At 41.0% G+C, this 19,702-nt stretch overlaps 1 protein-coding gene across 1 annotated transcript in view; it reads left to right on the forward strand.

Moving 5' to 3' along the window:
- Positions 1-1,946: 1,946 nt before the first annotated feature.
- The window catches only part of MICU2 (mitochondrial calcium uptake 2), a 136,493-nt gene continuing 118,737 nt past the window's right edge, over positions 1,947-19,702 (forward strand). The window contains exon 1 of the mRNA XM_088522281.1: positions 1,947-2,052. The gene's annotated coding sequence lies outside the window, so the exon portion shown is untranslated. The remainder of the gene's footprint in view (positions 2,053-19,702) is intronic.

A 19,702-nucleotide genomic window follows, 5' to 3' on the forward strand; every position in this document is an offset into this window, starting at 1 on the left:
TGATGTAGTTATACAGTATGAAGTGAAACAAGAGCAACGTTTCAGCAACCAAGTGTTTTCTAGCAGTTGAGGGAATATATGAGCCTGGCTCCTGGGAGGTCAGTGCAAGCCAGGCTCGCGCAGCGGCGGCCGTGCACGTCTGCTGAGCACAGCACACACAGGCAGCACTTACTGCAGAGCGAGGGGGTGGCCAGGGACACCAACCTCCCCTCTTGGCACTGCTCACTAGCACTGCAGTCACATGAATGCAGTTCTCCCTTCACATTGCAGTTGTATCTGCTCCAGTCAGGAATGTCCTCTGAGGAAAGCCAAATGACCTATTTATTCATTCCTACTCAAAGGGAAACTAAAAACGCCTTCCAGGGTGCCGAACCAAACCTGCTTGTCTATGCTGTGCTCATGTATCCAGCGTCATATCATCTGATGTGAGGAATTCAAATCTCTTTGCCATGCTTTACAATATTTGTGGATAATGCCAATCTCTGCAGAGTTCTTGTGACTGCCTGGCACAGAAAGCACTTTTAATATGTTTGTGCAGTATTCTGCATTAAATTGTTAAGATTGGGGTCCCCTCTGTCCGGAGGGAAGCAGACGTAGGGCACAGGAACCTGCTCTATAGAGATTTACATCACTAGCCACGGTGGGATTTTGCAGTATGTGTTCACATACGACGATCCAGCTGCTGTGTTTTACAGTGCTGGGGACCAGGAATTATTTTCCTGCATGAGTTACTTTCTAGTTCTTTGGGGATATGAAAAGATTTTGCAAGGCACATTACAGCCTGTGAGGATTGAAAGCCATCACTCTGCACGTTTCACCACCGGGAGATCTTGCAGTGAGTGTGTGGTCACTCGGGCTCCACAGAGAGGGTGTTTTTGAAGAGTTTGTGTCCTGCTAAGGACTCAGGTGGCACATTCCTGAAGACGTCCCAAACACTTCACAGGATGACACTCCTCGAACAACTCATGCTAATGGAGGACTGGATAAATTCTGAGATGCCATTAGTCAGATGATTGAAATTACCACGTACAAACCTGAATTCACAGCTCTGAATTCTGGTCAGGGAAGGATACTGAACTAGAACTATGGTAGTGGCACTGATGGATAATTCCCATCTGTCAGTGGATGGAGGGCAAAACAGCATTATCATGTCCTGGGGCCTGAAGCCAGTATTATAAATGGTGACAATACAGCCCTTGATGTCTTCTCAGGGAGAGATGAAAGATGTGGTTTGCTAAAATGTCATTGAGCACCTTCTAAATGCCTTTAACCCGACACCAAGGTAATGGGAGGATCTCACCATGGGACGCCTCATGCCCAGCCCTTTCCCACATTTGCAGGAGCTACGAAGAGATGAACTGGGCACGAGACACGGGCCCAGGTGCCATCAACCTACATCAGCACACAGCCCGCTCCCTCCTTCACCGCGCAGACTACAGCACGGACCCCGGCATGACCCAATGTTTCACTGTGACCAATTCACTAGCAGTAAATACGAGGCTTCATCTAACCAGGTGTTTGTGGTCCTGCTCCCCCTTAAGCCCTGTTTCTGGGGAGGGGAAAAAAAAAAAAAAAAAAAAAAGTTTGACCCCAGGGGACAGGCTGCCCTTGGCTCGCTTTGCCCGGGAAGGAGGAGCCCCTCGGCGGCGACAGCCCCGTTAACCCGCACAGGGAAAGGGGGCTCCGCCAGCACCGGGGCCGTTTCGGTGCCCGGCGCTAACGGCCGGGCCGGGTCCCGGGGCCCCGCGGGCAGCGCGCGGGCCCGTGCTGCGCATGCGCCCGGCGGTGGCGGCGGCGCGGGGCCCGTCGCGGCGGCGGCGCCGCTTCCATGTCGGCGGCGCGGCGGGCGCTTCCGGGAAGATGGCGGCCTGGCGAGCGGCGCTGGCGGCGGCCGCCCGCGCTCCGCTGCGCGGGCGCTTCTCCGCGCCGCGGGCCCCGCGGCGGCGGCCGCCGAGCTGCGCGGGCGCCGCCGTCCTGCTCGGGGGAGGCGCCGTGGCCGCGGCGTACGGCGGCTGGCGGGGGGCGGGCGCGCTGCCCGCCGTGCGGGCGCAGGTAAGGCCGCCGGGGGCCGGCGCGCGGGGCTTCGCGCTGTCACCTCGGTCTGTCTCAAGAGCGGGGCAGGAGCCAGCCGGAGGAGCCGGCCCGCGCGCTCACGCCGGTAGCGCGCGCCTCGGTGCCCGGCAGCCGTGGGCAGCGGCCCCTCTTCTCGTAACTCAGCGCCGGCCTCGCCTCGTTGGCTGCAGACTCGCCGTCCCCCCGGGAGGGAGAGCAGCGCCGTCCCCCCGGCCTCGGGCCCTCCCGGCGCGCTGCGCTGCGCTGAGCCGGGGCGGCCCCGGGGCGCAGGTGCGCGGCAGCGCCTGTCCCCGCGGCCCGCCGGGCAGCGGGGCGCCTTCTGCAGCCGCGAAAAAAGGGAGTTTCACAGAAATGCTGCCCCGAGGCCCCCCGCGCGGTGCTCGCAGAGCCCCTGCGTGGTGTGAAACGCGCGGCACGTGCCGGTGGTTCCCGCTGATGCGTCCAGCGGCTCTGCTGTAAACATGAAAACACGGTTAGTCCCTTTGCAGCGCTGGCACTCGCTCAGCGGCGTGCAGGATCACTCAGGTCATTATTTTCATTCAAGTTATTATTCCCAAAAGATTCTTGCTAGTCCCAGTGTACAACTGTGTATCCCAACTTCACTCTTTTCCCATAGGAAGTGGACGTTTTTTCCCGTTCTTCTTGTAGAGAATAAATTCACATCAGTTAAACCTGACATATTTCCCTCTGCTTAACTGTGTCAAGGCTGGACGATGTAAATGTGATGGAGGCTGGAGGCGGTGGCTGCGGGGGTCAGTGTGTTGCTTGCAGCTCACTTCTTTCTGGAGCTTTTTTAAGTTTTCAAGACTTTGTATGCTTTGATACCTACTGGCGAACAAATATTGAACAGACCGAACTGCAGTAGCTAACTAGTAATATGATTTATTCTCAAGTCAAGAAAATGATTTTTTATATTGCCTTTATGGTTTTTAATAAAAGTGTTGATGCAGGAAATAATGACTTTTAAATGATGTTTGGTTGAATGAATCTAGTTTTGATGCCAATGCGTTCACAGAATAGCTTTATTTACTACATGGTCAGTTCCACAAATACACTTTTTAATGCTCTAGGGGATCTCTGAGAGTCTAGGTCTTTTTTGCAATTGGGGAGATAATTTGTTCATCTCTGCCGATGTTTAGTTTATTCAATTTTCCTTTTTCAGTTTTCCAATAAAACACTTTTTGAGGTCCTATTGATACAGACAGACACTCCCCATGTGTCTTGTAGTATGCTTTGTTACAATTAATGTTTAGAGCTTTTCAGAACTACTTAGAACTGTGACATAAGGGTAGTAAAATGAAGGTGGAAGCGGTTGCAAAAGCTATGTAGAACAGAGAAATGGAAGCAATGCAGTATGCTGCATGTCTTTTAAGCAGTTTAGCTGCTACGTGTATATTCGTGTTGACAGAAGTAGGAAATGGGCAAAAACAAAGTGTTGAAACAACTTTATGCCATCTTTATTTTATGTTTTGGAGATTTTTTGTTTCTAATTCAGAGCTTTTGCAGTCCTGTTGAACTGAGATGCTTTCCAGCTTCCAACAGTGGATTGCTTATTATTATTATTATTATTATTATCATTATGCTTTTCATTGTAGCAGATCTGAAGCAGCCTTGCTTGAGTTTATGCTTGCAAGCAATTATGAACTGTTTGCAGTGGAGGGTGCTAGGCAGTGGAAATACCTGTGGTATAGGTTTGTGAATTGCTGCAGGTTAAGACAAATATTTGAAATTAAACAGCGTAATTTTCATTTATCATTGTGGTAGTATAGGAATATGTAGTGGAAATTTTTACAATTCTGCCTCACCCACGAGGACCATGTACTCTTTAGAACACTGAGTCCTTTGTGTTTCAGTACTTCCCTATTTCCTTGGGAATAATGTCTTTACTGCTGGGCAGTAAGAATGAAAGACTGCAAATGGGGAATTACTAAAACACATTCATGAGGTCACACTATTTTAGTATAACTTTTGCTACGTCTCATTCTTATCACGGCAACGAGATATAACAACCATTATTAACAGAATTGTAGAGTTGAAGACTTAGCAAACACTAACGCAGAGGTAATGTCACAGCTAATTCTCTAAATTCACATTGAATATTCTCCTAAAGCCATACATTATTTTTAAAACAAAGACACTGATACTTTTGACATGGAGTTTCTTAAGCCCTTTTTTTTTTTTTTTTTTTTTTTTTTGAATTTCCAGTCTTTGCATACTGCTGCATTGACTTTATTATCATGGTACTATTGGTTCTTGGCCCTTCTGAGTTCTGTTCATCATGAAGGAAATTAAGCTTGTCTGCATCTCTCTGCAGGATCAAAGGTCTTGCAAGGTCAGTCAATCTATTTTCCAGGTCAATTAAAATCAATTAATCTATTTTCCTATTGTAAGTAGAATAGATAGTATCTGTACTATTTTATAGTGATTTATTTTTGGTTACTGTGTTCTGCTGTTTATCCTGGCAATGCACTTTGAGTTTAGATTATTTTCATCTATTTATTTTAGCTATTTCAAAATTTTCTTTCATTCACTGACGGTTATCTGCTCTGTGAGTTTGCATTAAGTGATGGTGTATTAGTAGTAAAATTTCTAAATTTAATGTAAACTCACATAGTGTAACATAATGTTACATCTAAGATGTATGTACATGTAATGTTATATCTTAGATGTGTATTTGTGCAGTTTCTTCAGAGCTTCAGTGATTTATGACATTATCCTCACTGTGTATTTGCTGGCCTACTGTTTAGAAACGTATGAGGATGGAGTAAGTCTTTAGCGCTGATTGTAGATTTTTATTGTATGAATCACAGAATGGTTGAGGTTGGAAGGGGCCTCTAGAGATCATCTAGTCCAACCCCCCTGAGATTTAAATATTAAATTAATGTATTTTTCACTCTTATGTATAGGGGGGGAAAAGGGGTGAGGGAGTTCTGCCATTTTCCTTTAGAAACCAGGAATATGTAAAAGTTCATTAGAAGTATTTCTTCTGTTGTCGTAACTAACATAGCTGTGTCAAAGGTGTACACATTGTGTTACAGTGATACTTTATCATTTGCTTTTTCTTCTTTAAAATGGTAATTCACATGACAGGATAGTATTTAATTCACAACATTGATCAGTGCTGCTTAGGCAATCCTGTAGGTTGTGCCTTTAGCATCTCGGAACTTATAATTTACATTACTGATATGGTACTGTGTTGTCGAAAGCTGTTAGAACTGTTAAAATATACTGCTTATCACCAGGGAGCTTTGCAGCCAGTTGGGTCATCCTTTCCATGGTCACGAATCAAGTGACCAAAGAGCCAAAGAGCATGTGAGTGAATCTGAACTGACCCCCTTCAGGGACCTACTGCAATATGTGAGGGGCAAAGACTCCCACCTCTTCAGTCCAGCTAAATTTGGAACTTGCCAAGAGTCTGTGGTCTCTATCTCATACACACAGGCTGCAGATGATAAGGAAATTCTGAGAAACACACGCTGTCAGAGGTAGCATCTCCTACTGAGGTTTTGATGAACGTGTTTAATCGTAGTGCCAGAAGGAAACATACAATTTGATAAACCCTTGACAAGTTGCCATCCTTCTGGAGTACTGCATTTTGTGCTAAGTCCAAGCCACCGTTTCCAGATGAGGCTGGCTAAAGTCGTCACAGTACATATGTGAAGTTACGACATCTGCCAAGCCCTGTTTGTTCGGTGACAGTTCATGTGATTTTGTAGCACGTGTTTTCTTCCAGAGCATTAGTTGATACTGAAATATTTGATACCGCATCCTTGAGGTAAAGCGAAAACCACAGGTTTTACTAATGGTGTTTTCTGGCCTTTTTAATGCTGTTATGGCCTTGTGCTCTAATTGCTTCTCTTTATTTTACCGTTTCTGCTATTGTTTGTGTGGCATCAGGAAAGTGTTAGGATTCCTCCAGATTAGACTCATATAATTTCCTGGAGGTCTTACACAACATACACAAATTGTATTTTATCACAACTAAGATATTATGATAAAGCTGCTCTTGCAACAATGATTAACAAACCATTTGTGCCGTTTTATTGTAATATCTGATACTATATTTATGAAATTCTCATTTAAAGAGCATTTTTATTGAAACAGAAAAGATGTCCATTAATCTGTTTTGGACTGTATTAAGTGTTTTATTTCAACTCAAAGTGAGTTTAATGTTTCATCCTTTCCAGATTTCTAATATGAGTGATTCTTAAGAGAGACAAAGATGGCCACATGTGGTAGTGGTGACTTTGTGTGTGGCCACTATATGAATTTTTTTATTCCAAGCAACTGTGACCAAAATACTTTTCACGATCAAACCTGCAGCTTTGATGAATTTTCTGTGGGTGTATGTGTAACCACAAGAAGGATTTATTTTGGAACTTTTGCTTTACTCTTTTAAAAGAACTTGGAAAACTGTAAAGCTGTCCCTGAAACACCAGAGGAAGATGTTCTTGGTACAGGCACTACAGAAAAGACATGAAATGATCCATTGGAGGGCATCTTCACAAATACTAGTGTTACAGAGAATTCAAAAAATGCCATAAATCTGGGGAAACTGTTTATATATAATTAAGTTTATAAACTGCTTAAAGTTTAACTGCTAAGTTTATTAGACTGGTATCAGAAATGTTAAAGCTGCCAGACTTGGAAGTCCAGAAAAATAGTTTAAAAAGTTCTTAAGTCCCGTTTCTGTGTCCTGGCCAGGCTGTGAGTTGCATGCTATGCCTCCAAAGAGGAAAATGCTGAAATAGAGCTTCCTTATACAAGTTCTTCTATACTGTGCTCTCTGCATGGGAAGTGCTGTTGTTTATCATTCTTATATTTATTTTACAGAAATTAAATATTGGAGTTTAAAATGATGTGATATTAAAGAATTTACTGTTATTCTATTGCACATACATGGTCTTCACTCAGTAAAATTTCCAATCCAAGTCAGTGGATGATTTGCACAATAATGTCTACTATGAACATGGTACTCAGCCTTTTTTTTTTTTTTTTTTTTTCCCTTACTTGGTAACCTCTGGCATAGGCATGAATAGCATTATATTCATAGCATTGTCAATACCCTAGCTCTGTTTCCTTCCAAAACTAAATGTTCTCATCAGCTGCATGCATGTCAAAAAAGCAGCTTTTTCTTTAGATCTGTAGAATCAGCTTCTTTAGACCAGTAAAAGGAAGAAGAATGTAACTACAGGATCTTGAAGTGTTTTAAAATGTCTGATGTATCCGGGTCCACTTTGATTTCAGTTTTGTTTGCACCACTTCTGGCCTGCACTGTCTCATTCAGGATATTTGTGTTTTGCTTTTTAAGGAGTGATGTTATTCAGGAGGGAAAGCTGTGTAGAATAACTGCATATACAGAATTTTCAGTATTGGTGGATAAAATCTGTGTGCCATTTTAATTCAGTCATCAAAAAAAGGAGCTGAGTGTATTTCTTTGTAGGAGCTATTATTTAATCTCTAATTTACATGTAATTGCTTTAAATTGAGAGACTTGTTGGCAAGTCATGTAGTAATTAGAAAGCAAATTTTTGTGGGGGATTTCTTCAAGTCTGTTTTAAAAGCCTGGTTCATGCTGAGAGAAAAATATTGCTGTTAGGATGAGGTGTCTGTTGATAAATATAGAACCCTGGATAAAATTGCATAAGGATTTGTAGTGAGGTATGGAATTGCCTGTAGGAATTTGCTTCTAAAATAAAATAAGAAAGAATATGTACAGCCTAATTTGAGAAACGTACAGGATTTTTTTTTGCTTATTCTAGTGTAAAAAGAAAAATTTTGCTTGCCCTGATCAGAAATCCAAGAACAGTTTTGTGTCCTAAGTAATAACTTAAATATTTTTCTCTGAGACTTTCTTTCTTTTAGAAATTAATGGAAAATGCAAATGTAACAGCAGATAGATATAATAGGTTACTGAGACATTTGCAAAATGAAGTTAAGCAGGTATGACAAAGAAATGTAATAGTTCAACAGATTTTAAAAAGCTTAACACAAACATTTGTCCCCATCAGGCATGCTACTTGGGGATAACTTGCAGACCTCAGACAAGTCTCAGTCTTGAATTTAGCTTGTTCAGACCTGACCCCTTGGCCGCATGATTATTAGTTAAAATCTGACTTGTAAAAAAAAAAAAAAAAAAAAAAAGGCTATGTGAATCATTTCAGGCAATTTCATAAGGCCTTCAGGCCTTCATATTGCCTTTAAGGAAGCAACTTCAAGAATTATTTATAAGGATTATTTATATGCACATATATTTAGATATACACATATAATTACTTCCTCTTGTACCGTACTGAAAATGCTAATCTTCCATTTTCTTCTGCTTATTTAGTTTTAATTCCCAGCCATTCTCCCCTCTGATAGCATCTTATGCCGTACGGAGTGGATGTGGGAGTGCAGCGCATGGAGCCAGGCAGTATTGACCTGTACAGCACGCAAATTGCCTTCTGGTTATAGGACAGTTTTAAAGGTATCCTTGAAGGTGTCGAGTTGGGTCCTTGGGCTGTGCACAGGATGGTGCCTTTAAGCCTCCTTCCAGCTGGAGAATCTGCAAACCTGGCGGCCTTTGGGTTTGGTTCAGTTTGGGACCTTGGTTTGATTCAAGGTGCTTTAGTTGCTGTTTAGTTTGGATGTGTTGCCAATCACATTTCTCTATAGCAGAGCCCAGTGCTGATGGTTCTTTGCTGCTGTGCAGTGTGCTCAGGCAGTGTTCCTATGAGCATGTGCTAGCATCCCTCTACCAACTCCGTGTTTTACCTTCCTCTGCATCTTAACTGCTATTTTTACTGTCTCAATAAATATTATAAAATATGTTGCTTGAATTATAACAAGACAGCTAGTGTTTTGGCAAGGACACTGAATACTTCCAAATTTTTGAGTCCGAAATGGGTAGCCGGTTTGTCATTACATATGTCAGATATGAGTAGTCTGTGGCTACATATGTAACATTTTAACACAATTCATATATATGCCTTCTAACTCTTGCGTACCATGTGATTATATTCTTACCAACCTTTCTTTCTCTCCTGTGCATGTAGAAGCCAATTGAAATTAAGCAATATAATCGTTTTGGTTCTGTGCATTTAGATGCCTTAGTAACATTGTGAGCTTCTGAATGTCCGCTAGAATAGAGGAGTTTCAGATAATACCCCCAAATATTATGGAAAGGATACGAGTTTAAGTAGTGCATTTTGCAACAAAAAAAGTTCCTTTTATTTATTTATTTGTAAACATCAGTGAACATAAATCTCCTGTTAAGGATGAGCTATTTGGAATTAGGCTAATAACACATTTTTTCTAGTTTATTTCCTCCTCAAAGATTCTTCAGTCTTTCTGAAGCTGTTTCCTTGTGCAGCCCAACAGGGGAACCTTAGTTACCTCTTGTTTGATTCTGTATTTCAGTGTTTTGGAAATACTGTATGTATCAGGTATCCACTGTGTGGTCTAAATAACAGAGATATTAAATATATCACAAGCATCATGCTCTGCATTAGTGACATACAGACATTGTCATGTCGTTTGCCTAAAATAGAATATGGTATAGTAAGTATGGAATCTGTAGGGCTATGATGTTGTAATTAATTATAGACTTAGATATTACTTATGGGTGTGCATTTGTTTCACAACTTTAAATACATGGTATCCATTTCAGCTTTTTGAATGTGAGATATTTATATCCTGAAGTTTAGTCTTTGAAAATGTTTACATTTATTCCCCCCTCTGTGCACAGAGATTCTTTGTACAGGTGTCTTCATTTATATTAAAACAGCATGATGTTGAATGTAATCTTAGGGGTTGAGGTTAAAATTTTAACTGTCGCTAGCGTGATCTGTCACTTTTACTTGCTTTCACCTTTTCTGTGCTAGTACAATAATTTGGAAGATTTAACAAAAATTCTTTCTAGATGGTTTGGTACATGTGGACAGATTGTGTGAGCTGAAGTCACATTGCTATGTTGTTGTTTTAACTATTTTTTTTTATTTCAACATAATAAAAGGCTAATGTTACTGTTTGAGAGTCTTACGCTGTTTATGTTAGTGTAGAAATATGATCAGAAAAGAAAATAGTCCACCTGAACAGTAAAGCTTACACAAAGTAATATGCTGACTTTTGACAAAAATCACAATACAGAAACTATTATTACTGGGGTTACTAGGCCTTTCCTCCAATATATACCTCAGAAAGTTTCAAAATAAGTATGATAAAGTGGCTGCTTTCTTAGCTGGAAATAGCATTTGTAGTTTTTTGTGTGTATGTGTGTTTGTATGTTTTAAATGTTTCAGTAGTTGGTGTTAATTAGCCTTTTAATAAATGATCAGTTATGTGCAGACAGTGGCATCAGTTTCCTGTTGTTGCTGCTGTTTCACTTTATCCTTCAGACGTGTTCACTGGATTAGCACAAGAGCTCTGTATTCCACTTCCTTGTAGACCGCCTTGGAAAGGCTGTAGCTGACAAACAGCCTATGCCCAACCTTTGGATGAGCTCATCAGATAACCAAATCACAAAGAAATAGTTCATATTGTGGGAAAAGCTATCCGGACGTGGCTGTTGCAGGCTGTAACAGTAGCAGTATGACTGTTTAATGCACATCTCCTTTTTTCCTTCATTGGATATCTTCAAGTCATGTAAACTGTTGGTAATTTGATGTGATGTTTCTTCTTTTCTTCTTACTGTGATTCTTATAAGAATGTTACTTAACATACAAAGGCTTTATTTGGTTTGAATAACATTCCAGAAAGATATTAGCTAAAATAGTCAACTGAGAGATGAGCCAAAGTAGTCAATCTGTATGAAATGCACATTTAGAATATGTACTGCAGGCCATATCTTCCTGCTGTTACTTCTGGATCTTTTTATTACACTTTGAACTTAAGGACAAGAGAATGGAGTCCTGACAGTGGCCACAGCAGGCAGAATTCCTGGTGGTTCCTAAGGTTTGTGTCCCTTTCAGCAAATTTTGTATCGCTAGAGTAACCTTCTTGCACTGATGGAACCTGTAAAAAGCAGCTGCAGCAGATGTAGCTAATAAATGTTATCAGCACTGATACCTTCCCTGCTCCTTGGCCAAATCAGCAGATAATTCCTTCACCTGCCCCCAGAAACTGCAGGTTCTAACCCTAGCATAGATAAAAATTACATGAACTGAAGAAAATGGCATGGTACTGGAGTATTTTATTGATAATAACGAATTTTAATGCCAGGTAGTGTAAAATAAGTGATGAAAATGTATATGCACATATATTTATAATATCAAAGTATAATTTGTAAGGGTATAATAATATGCATATGTACAAAATATACTTAATACACATGTGAATAAAATAATTTTTAAAAACTGTTAGTAATGGAATTTCGGGTTTATTTCAAAATGTCAAATTTCAGAATGTCAGTTGAACCCATGTCCATGTAACCTGTACTTAAAGGATTGATTTGCTTAAAGTTCAGTCGAAGGGCCCCTCTCCTGGCCCCGCTGGAGGTGAGTGTGTGAGTGCTGCAGACTCGGCCTCGCTTTGGAACTGACTTAATGCTCACACTAATGTGAAATCTTGCCCAGGTGAAAGGCGAAAAGGTTTGTTCTGCCGTGTTGGTCAGTGTGATGAAAAGGACTTGATTATAGCATTAATTTCTCTCTCAACGGTACCTGAATGAACTTTATTTTTCAGTACTAAAGTCTCAAAGGTACGTACCATGTTATTTGACTGTCTACTTCCTTTTCTAAAACTTGAAAAGTTATAGTCAGGCATCAGAGCGTGCCATAGTCGAAAAGGAATTGGTTTAGGGCCGCAGCACCACTTTTGTAGCAGTTCTCCTTCAGTTTGCTTTTGAAGCATATGTGGACTTGTCTGGTATTTCAGTGTTTTTTTTTTTTTTTATGAGAAGGCAATTGAAAATAATAGTGGAACAAATCCTAAGGTTTGGCGTGTTGCAGCGACTTCATGAACTTAAATTGTCTGCATATAAAGTGACAGTGGTCTCAGCAGCCCAAAGCTTTCAAAAGGGGAATGCTTCCCCGTGCTCCTTTCCTGAAGGGAAGGCATTAGAGTAGGGGGCCTTCTTGGGAATGCAGCTAAGCTGATTGATAAGATGTCCTGCACACTCCTTTACTGGAAAACAGGCTTAAACAGGTCTTAAAATTTAGTGAATACAGCAGTGCCACTGCTGCTTAGGAAGTGGCAGGAATGAGCATTGTAATCTCCAAGAGAAAGCCCAAAGATTAAAAAAAATACGCAATTTAGATATTCTTATCTAGTATAAAGCATTAATAAAAATCTTTATTTTTCAATAGGGACCCAATGAGAAGAACTGGTGCTTGATTTAGTTGTTTCCATTTGGTAGACTTCTGGATCTTACTTCAGAACTCTTCTTAACCAGTTCATTTTCCATGTAAGAGTATCTTTTCTGTTTTTTGAAATGAGCCATGTATACATGATAGCTTTTTTATATCTTGTTTATTTATTTTAAAGGCAATTTAGCTCTTAGGAGAGGTCAAAGAAAACAAACAAAAATATTTTCAGCAATCCAGGCAAGTGCAAGTTTGTCTTCTAAGTGACTTTTTTTTTTTTTTTCTAAACTCTGGAAAATTTCATTTAAATTGGGTATAGCCAGACCTTCCCATAGGAAAGCTCTCAATAAAATCTCAAAATATGTTGAGATTAATTTACATAAATAACTAAACATACTCTATTTTGTAGTATACAGTTAAAATATGCAGTTTAGTTAGCTGTTCAAAGTAAAGGAAGGTCTGTACTATATCAGAAGTAGAGTTTGTTTTTATAGCTTAGTGGTTATTGTGTGTGTGTGTGTTACTGCTGCAGTGTTTTTCTTTCTGAGCAGAAATATTTTTTTTCTTTTACGTGAAATTGTAGTTAAGCAGTTTTATAAAGAGAATTCTGTTTGTTTTTCTTAAGCTCACCCCAGTGACTTTCTTGAAAAGAGTACTAAAGAAGACCTAAAAACCCAAAATACGGTATTAGTATGTAAAGGCTGTGACCTACAGGAAGGACTTGGCTTGTAAAACAAAAACGGCAAAAATTAAAGCAACTCCTCTGTTTCTGGATTTTTTTTTTTCAAATCTAGTAAAACTTTAATTTTTCAGCTTAGTTGAAGAATCATCCTGAACAATAAACAGTGTAAAGCATATGAAATTACTTTTCCTAGAACACAGTGTATTCTTTTATTCTGAATATGCCTGTTGTGTGGAATGTTCCTACTCAATCTCCCAGAAAAACACTGTAGGAAATTGCTGACATACTTTTTTCCCAGCTGCTGTTAAATTTGGAGAACTGACAATGTCATATTACCAAATGGTGTTGCATTGTTTTTCTTTAATTTTGAGATTCATGTTCTTATTTCTCCTTAGCCTCAAAAGTGCGAAATGAAAAATATAAAAATTTCAGTGCACCAGAATTGATGCCTGTGCTAAGGAAGCAGGCTTTGTTTAGCAGTAGGTAGTGGGTTCTTTACATGAACACCTCTGTAGAAAGCAGTGTACTTTCATCCATCAGTATGCCATCTGTTTGCCGTATGTTCTGTCACGATACCTCGTTTGCTTCTCTGATGAAGAGGTTCCTAGACAGTACTGCTCATTGAAAGGCCAGTGATGTGATCAAGATGCATTGTCAGAAGTAATGAAATTGAGACAGATTCCTGATGTAAAACCCTTCAAGTAGTAAACAATGGTTCAGTACCTCCAACTGGTGGAGCGGCTCCGACTCCTTCATGGAGCGGCTGGGCTTGGCTGTTAGTGTGGAGGTAGCGGGAAGTCGGTACAGAGTGGATCTGGGCTGGCCAGCTGAGGTTGCCTGGAGCTGAGATTCTCAATTCTTGACATGGTGTTAATATGATGCTTGTTGTTTTGTGGAGTGTGGTTGCGTATCGCCTTTGTAAATTCATGTTAAATCCATCTGTGTCTGGCCATCAGAAGTTTCCAGTTGACTTGGCTACTAGATTACCATGAGTAGATTTAAAGGTTACTTTGAAGTGTATTGCTGTTCGTGCTTAATGTGTTTCTTGTCATCCTGGAGGCTGTATCTGTGCTGTTGTTTTGCCATTTAATACCTGGAGACTGTCAGGTTTCTTCTCTAAGAGAAGTCTTCTGCCTTCTTGGGACCCAGGTTAAGGATGTCACCAGGAAACTTCCCTGTCTGGTTCGACCCACAGACTATTGTCCACTGATGGTCCTACATGTCGGAAGAGAAGCAGCAGCAATGTGCCATTTTCTCCAAGCTCCGATTGGTGCATTACTACAAGTAAGAAGTCAAGCAAGGCAGGGAAGGAGACCTGCGTGGATGGGCAAGGAGCTGTTGGGTAAACTCAGTGAGAAAAAGAGCACGTACGTAATGTGGGAGAAGGATCAGGCCACGTGGGAAGAATATAGGAACATCGTCAGAGAATGCAGGGATGCAACAAGGAAGGCCAATGCCTGTTTGGAATTAGTGTTAGCGAGAGATGTCAGGGGCAACAGGAAGGGCTTCTACAAATACATCAGCAGCAAGAGGAAGACTAGGGAAAATGTTGCTCTGCTGCTGAATGGGGAGGGTGCCTTGGTGATGCAGGGTGCAGGGAAGGCAGAGTTACTAAATGCCTTCTTTGCTTCTGTTTACTGCTAACGCCAGTCCCCGTGAACTACTGAGCCTGGAGACAAGAGAGATAACCGGGACAGAGGAGGACTTTCCAGTAATCAAGGAGAATTGGGTTAGGGATTATTTAGGCAAACCGGACACCCATAAATCTATGGGGCCGGATGCATCCAAGAGTGCTGAGGGAACTGGCGGGGGTCATTGCTCAGCTGCCCTCCATCATCTTCGAGAAGTCATGGAGAGTAGGGGAGGTGCTGGAGGGCTGGAGGAAACCAACGTCACTCCAGTCTTCAAGGAGGGCAAGAGGGAAGAGCTGGGAAACTACAGGCCCGTCAGCCTCAACTCCATCCCTAGAAAGGTGATGGAGCAGCTCATCCCACAGGCCATCTCTAGGCATGTGAAGGAAGGTGATCAGGAGTAGTCAGCATGGATTCATCAAGGGGAAGTCGTGTTTGACAAACCTCATAGCCTTCTACGATGAGGTGACCGGCTGGATGGACAATGGGAGAGCTGTGGATGTTGTCTACCTTGATTTCAGCAAGGCTTTTGACACAGTCTCCCATAACATCCTTATAGGAGAGCTCTGGAAGTATGGATTGGATGAGTGGACAGTGAAGTGGATTGAGAACTGGCTAGATGGCAGAGCTCAGAGGGTGGTGATAAATGGGGCTGAGTCTAGCTGGAGGCCTGTGGCCAGTGGTGTCCCGCAGGGGCAGTACTGGGCCCGGTGCTGTTCAACTTGTTCATCAATGACTTGGTCGAGGGCACAAAGTTCCTCACCCTCAGCAAGTTTGTGGACGATACCAAACTGGGAGGAGTGGCCGACACTCCCGAGCGCTGTGCTGCCATTCAGACAGACCTAGACAGGATGGAGAGTTGGGCAGAGAGGAACCTCATAAGGTTCAACAAGGACCAAGCGCAGGGTCCTGCACTTGGAGAGGAATAACCTCAGGCAGATGGATTAGCAGTTGGCCTGCTGGAGAGCAGCTGCACGGAGAGGGATTTGGGAGACCTGGTTGACAACAAGTTATCCATGGGGTAGCAATGTGCCCTGTGGCCGAGAAGACCAATGGGATCCTGGCCTGCATCAGGAGGAGCGTTGCCAGCAGGTCGAGGGAGGTGATCCTCTCCCTCCACTCAGCTCTGGTGGGGCCGCATCTGGAGTATTGGGTGCAGTTCTGGGCTCCCCAGGACAAGAGGGATTTGGAGCTTCTAGAGAGGGACTGGAGCATTTGTTGTATGAGGAAGGATTGAGCGAGCTGGGCCTGTTTAGCCTGAAGAAGACTGAGAGGAGCTCTGATCAATATGTACAAGTACCTGAGGGAAGAATGTAGAGAGGATGGGGCAAACTCTTCTTGATGGTGGCCAGTGACAGGACAAGGGGTAATGGGTACAAGTTGAAACACAGGAAGTTCCACCTCCATGTGAGGAAGAACTTCCTGTGAGGATGAGAAAGCCCTGGAACAGGCTGCCCAGAGAGGTTGTGGAGTCTCCTTCTCTGGAGATCTTCCAAACCCGCCTGGACATCACCCTGTGCCACGTGCTGATGATCTCTAGAGGTCCCTTCCAGCCTTAACAATTCTGTGATTCTGTGATTCATCAGTTCGTACTTGATGGAAACTTCTAGCCCATTTTTATGTGAATATATTTAGCAAAACCAAGTTGATAAAGGTAGTATCTTTTAGTAGACCAACTGCTGTAACTGCGAAGAGTATGCAACATTTTTGTCACTAGAGCCCTTAGGTCTGGAATTAAAGCTGGGCAAAATGTACTTTCATTATAGAAATTGTAAAATAGGTCTTCCCTCAGTCTAATAATGAGTTACTGATGATTAGGGAATGTTCAGGTGGTCATGAGAGCCTGTGATGCTGTCTTGGTGAGTGGAGTATTGCTCCTGGAAGGCATACTTTTCGCAGAGCAGAGTCTGTAACCAAACCAAAGCAAAATATTCCAGGCCCCATATCCTGAGGGTTGGTAGAAATGGTAGATTAGTTTGTGGAATTGGTATATGCAAAAGGCACTGAATAAAGCAGCCTTGGTATTGCAGTGGTCTCAAAAATAGTGTTTTACACAGCAAGTATTACAATAGCATAACTAATTTTCCATTATTTATTGTCTATAAAATGTTCAACATTAAAATAAACTACATTATATGTAGTTATATTTTGTATATATGCAGTTTACCTACCACATAAGCAACCTATTAGTGGTAAAGCAATGTTTTGACTAGAGACTAAGTAGAACTTCATGGTATGATGGTGTGGTAATGATAAATATTTAGAAATCATAATTCAGGTGTTTAAATTGGACTAACTGAAAATGTAGGTTTTTGTTTATGATAATGTGAGTTCTTTTCATTGTTCTTTTTTCTAATATTTAGGTTTCACACTTCCTTAATTGTGAGGACTAGAAGATTTTCCATGAAAGTTATTTTATCAGTACTAAAACAATAACATGACTTCATTAAAGTAAGTTTTCTTTACTAATATTCGTGATGAAACATGCATGTTTGTGATGCAGCAGCATCACTATATTATTGTGCACCTTTTTACACTGAGCTTCTAGAATATTAAAGAGTCTTCATGGGGCATTGATGGTTTTGGTTAAATCTCAAGGTGAGAAACTTCTCAGTTGTTAAAGTGCCAAGAAAAACAAGCTTGCACCAAGAGGAAAATGACACAATGCTATGTAAGAAAAGATGACTTACTTCAGCTTCTAGAACTCCTAGTTGATTTCAAATCCCATCTCCTTTAGTATAAGATTACTCCCCTTGTTTTCTTGATTTGTTAAACTGAGTTAATAACCCTCAACTTTATCCAGGTGGAAAGCAGGAAAGGATCACTTCCCCTACAAAAGAACTTCAGAAAATTGTAGTTGAAATGGTATGGAGAAGGTGAAGGAGATATAGCACTTTTCTTTACATGGAAATAATTTTTCTAAGAAATATTACGGTCTTTGGTTATCTTCTCGTCTGTTACTTGATTATGTCTTGCACATTGAGGTCTTTTTTTAATGATAGGATTTTCAGGCACCACAGAGAAACAGATACTATAAGGGCCATGACTCCTGAGCAATGAATGCTGAATTGACTTTTGCTCAGGAATTAAAAGCTCCCTCTTTTATGTATATATTTAGTATTTCAGTTCAGTTTTTCCGTGCTTATCCTGACCTGAATGGGAATATCTGCATTTATAATGCGGTTTGGCATGGAGTTTTAGCTGCCTTATGTTAAGAATAACAAGGCCGTACTTGATCTTTCTAACAGGTATACGAGGATATACCAGCCATACACATTTACATATGGAAAGCTTCAAATTTCCCTGTAGTTGTAAGTTTGATGGAGAAACTGGCATTATTTTTCTAATTATTTTTCTCCAGTAAAACAAAGCATGTTGCTCTAATGTACACAGTTGTTAGGACTGTATCTGTTTTGGCAAATACTTATTAGGTAGTTGTCTCCTATCGAAGGACAAATAGGAAAGTGATCCTTTTTCAGGATAAGAATCTGAAGGCTGAGGTGTGAAATACATAGGTTCAAATCTATCCTATAGTTAGTGCACAACACAAAGTTCAACCTGCATCTTCTACATCACATGTACGTGCCTTATCATCCAGCTTGCTAGGTGTTCTGGGATGAGTCTCTTTTGTGGGCCCTGGGGTTTTTAGTTTAAGTAAAACAAATAAAGAAAAAATACTCAAATGTTCTGAAACTGGGATTTTTGTATCCTGTCAGCCCAGTCACTTCAGTACTTAAAATCACAGTACTTTCTGGAGATTCATCTTTCGTTTTAAGTAAAGTTATTTGGATTCTCACTTCAGATATCTTCATATACTGTGCATCTATGATAAAAATATGACTCTTGTGGGTCTTGATTCCCGTAGGACCTGAATACAAGATAGAGAATTTGAAAGATAAATTGTTTTTTGAAGCAGGTTTTATATAACTGGATACAGTAAATCTTCACAACAGGAAAAACAGCAGTTTTGAAAGAAAATCTGTCATTAGCTTTTCTGCATCTTGTCAGTTTGTGAAGATCTGAAAAATAACTAAATTTATTTAGAGACTTGCAGTCAAAAGAATTGTTTTTATGGAGCATTTAAAAGGTTCAGGCACAGATAACTTTGTATACAAGCTCAGAGGGCTCAGTGTAGCTCATGGGAGCATCTGTGTGAATTATATCATTATTTAATTTGCCTGTTTTTAAAAATGGTATTAGATTAGAGGTGGAAAGATAACGTAATAATTTACAAAGTGCTAAACTGGGTTTAAAATCCTTCTTAATGGTATAGCCTGAAGTATATATCTCTGTTGTGTTAAAGATACTAAAGTTAAAAATAAAGGGGAGGAGGAAAGGCATATCTGGGGTGTCACCAAGGCATGTGGTAAGTTGATGTATAAAAGGAATGTAATGGATATATTTGGATTCCATCCAATGTTGCTGGACACAGGCATTCTATCTAGGCACATTCCCGAGCATTAAGTGCAATCTTTTCCCGAAGGGTAGCGATCCTTCTGTGTCATTCATCTTCCCTGCCGTCCATTCAGCCAGAGGCTGGGCGTGCAGCTTAGCTCATTTCACTGCCCGTGTAACTGCAGCCGAGCCACTTTTCCAGTTCAGAGCAGTGTTTCACTTCTAAACACTTGCATACAGGAAGCTGTATTTGAACGTAGTATGGAGGGACTGTCTTCCAACTCACAGTAACTTTGGATGGGGTGTTTGAATCTGTTGTCTCTGACAAGGATGTTCCTGATCAAAACTTACAAACAAATTAATCTTTTTTTTTTGTGTTTATTGATCCCCAGTTTTTAGTTTATAAGCATTGCTGATTTTGAATGGCAAAATTTAGTGGTAGAGGGGTTCATTTTTTAATATCTCTATCATGATAGCAATTTAGTGGAATAACAAAGTTGTTTGCCACTTATAGCAGTAGCTTATGGCATTTTTGGGGGGAAAAAGAAGGGTACAATTCATTTTTTGAGCTAAACTATCACAGTAGAAAACATGAAGAGGGAGAAGGAGAAGGAAAAAGGAATTTTTCCTTAGTAGGA

Source organism: Tinamus guttatus, unplaced genomic scaffold (assembly GCF_059628265.1).
Source record: "Tinamus guttatus ecotype Peru unplaced genomic scaffold, ASM5962826v1 Tinamus_guttatus_pri_ptg000150l, whole genome shotgun sequence".
Lineage (NCBI taxonomy): Eukaryota > Metazoa > Chordata > Aves > Tinamiformes > Tinamidae > Tinamus > Tinamus guttatus.